We start from the raw sequence: 2,500 nt of genomic DNA on the forward strand, positions 1-2,500 counted from the left end.
ACACTACGGAGCGGTACCGATCAGCAGACGTGTTTTGGATAGCGTTCCTCATCCTGTACCATGACAACGACCCCCTTCCTCCCACCACATCCACCTCCGCCTCCGACGACCAACGACAGAAAGAACAGAGCCGACGCGGAAAAAGAAAGAAAGAGACAGCGTGACATTGCGAGGGGGAGCAGACAGGAAGGTACAGGAGGGGCGTTACGCCGTTGCAGCCCGGTGGCATCAGATCACAGGCGGGCCAGGGACACACAGGGACACACAGGGACACACAGGGACACAAAGGGACACACACGTCCCTCCCCCGTCCCCCCCTTGGAGGAGAGGCAGAGAGGAGAGAGAGAGAGAACCGTGCAGGTCACCGCCAGAACAGAGAAGGAATACATGAATAAATCCATGAGCGATAACGCTCTCCGCTCCTCTCCCCCCCCCCCCCCCTCCTCCTTGTCCACGATGATAAATTAAACAGGACATGAATGTTTAATATCTGACCCCGGAGAGTTCCCAGCAGTATGGATGCAGTCGCGGCTGCTTATGTAGCAGGGGGGTGTCAAGAGATATGGAGAGAGCTGTGTGTGTGTGTGTGTGTGTGTGTGTGTGTGTCTCTCTCTCTCTCTCTTCTCTCTCCGTGTCTCTCTCTCTTTGTCTGTGTCTCTCTCTCTCTCTCTGTCTCTCTCTCTCTCTCTGTGTCTCTCTCTCTCTCTCCGTGTCTGTGTCTCTCTCTCTCTCCGTGTCTATGTCTCTCTCTCTCTGTGTCTATGTCTCTCTTTCTCTCTGTCTCTCTCTCTCTCTCCGTGTCTGTGTCTCTCTCTCTCTCCGTGTCTGTGTCTCTCTCTCTCTCTGTGTCTATGTCTCTCTCTCTCTGTGTCTCTCTCTCTCTGTGTCTCTCTCTCTCTCCGTGTCTGTGTCTCTCTCTCTCTCTCTGTGTGTCTCTCTCTCTCTCTCTGTGTCTGTCTCTCTCTCTCTCTGTGTCTGTCTCTCTCTGTGTCTGTGTCTCTCTCTCTCTCCGTGTCTGTGTCTCTCTCTCTGTGTCTCTCTCTCTCTCTGTGTCTGTGTCTCTCTCTCTGTGTCTCTCTCTCTCTCCATGTCTGTGTCTCTCTCTCTCTCTCCGTTTCTGTGTCTCTCTCTCTCTCTCCGTGTCTGTGTCTCTCGGAGGCTAGACCAATCAGCACAGCCACCTGGAGGAGACAAGCTTGGACGACCTTGCCAGTTGGGAGCGTGTGTGTGTGTGTCTAGCAGCTCGTCCCTACGCCTCATGTTGTTTGACCTCCGTTTGGGTGACATGTGTTGTGTTCGCTAATGATTCGCTAATTACTTTAGATAGACGAGACATCCTTATCCATACTTGTGTTAGACATCCAGATGGAGGATTGGAGTGTTGTGTGTGAGATTCTGTGTGTTGACATACTGTTTTCTCACCTTCACTAATACAGAGAGAGAGGGAGGAAGAGAGAGAGAGGGAGAGAGGAGAGAGAGACGGAGGGAGAGAGAGAGAGAGGGGGAGAGAGAGAGAGAGGAGAGAGAGAGACAGTCAGAGAGAGAGGGAGAGAGACAGAGGGAGAGAAAGAGAGTTATAGAGAGAGAGAAAGAGAGTTAAAGAGAGAGAGAAAGAGGCAGAGACAGACAGACAGTTTACTTTTTGTATAGAGACACTAGGAGCAGGGGCGACTGTTTTGAATGTGTTTTCGGCTAACGCCGCTGAATTGAATCGCAAAGGTTTTATTTCCGTTTTACTTAAACTCAGACAGGAGTTACAGCCCACCTTGTTAGGAGCAATTTAGAAGTTTCAATTGTATACTTTGATTTGCGCCCGTAGCTTGTGTTTGCCTCTGTGTAATACCGTTTGCTTTGTTTAAAAGACAATCGAAGTTCCCCGCTAATAAATAACTTTAACTTCACTGCCACTTTACATCTTGTTTATGCTGCTTCCCTTCGCCTCTACCAGCTGGGTGTGGAACAGTGTGGAACACGAGAACAGCCGTGCCTTTTTTTACCGGCTATAAGAGCCGCCTCGGGGGTCAAATGACCATAGTCTTTACAATGGGAAGCTGCTATTTACACACAACGACCACTAGTTGGCCGGCTTGTAAATTAGCCTGCCTCCTACGCAGAAAAAATAGCAAAATAGCTTTATACTAGCTTATCCTGATGTGATTTTGAAAATGTAAGGATACTGGGAGGTAGAACGCACATATCTAGGAAAGGTCATGAAAGGAGGGTCCTGAAATGTAATCGAGTGCAAAGATATAACATATATGGCTGTTCTCGTGCTAACCAGCTGGGTGTGTATCAGTGTGTAACTGTGTGTAAGGAGCTTGGTGTGTAACAGTGTGTAAGAGCTGGATGTGTAGCAGTGTAACTAGTTGGGTGTGTAACAGTTTAACTAGCTGGGTGTGTAACAGTGTGTAAGTGTGTAACAGTGTGTAAGTGTGTAACAGTGTGTAGGTGTGTAGCAGTGTGTAACAGTGTGTAACAGTGTGTAAGTGTGTAACAGTGT

At 49.0% G+C, this 2,500-nt stretch overlaps 1 protein-coding gene across 1 annotated transcript in view; it reads left to right on the forward strand.

The window, feature by feature from the left end:
- sema6ba (sema domain, transmembrane domain (TM), and cytoplasmic domain, (semaphorin) 6Ba) overlaps window positions 1-2,500 on the forward strand; it is a gene marked incomplete at its 3' end in the record, with an annotated part of 32,647 nt that overhangs the window by 11,726 nt on the left and 18,421 nt on the right.

The sequence above is a fragment of the Nansenia antarctica genome, assembly GCF_963989245.1.
Source record: "Nansenia antarctica genome assembly, chromosome: 16".
Taxonomy (NCBI): domain Eukaryota; kingdom Metazoa; phylum Chordata; class Actinopteri; order Argentiniformes; family Microstomatidae; genus Nansenia; species Nansenia antarctica.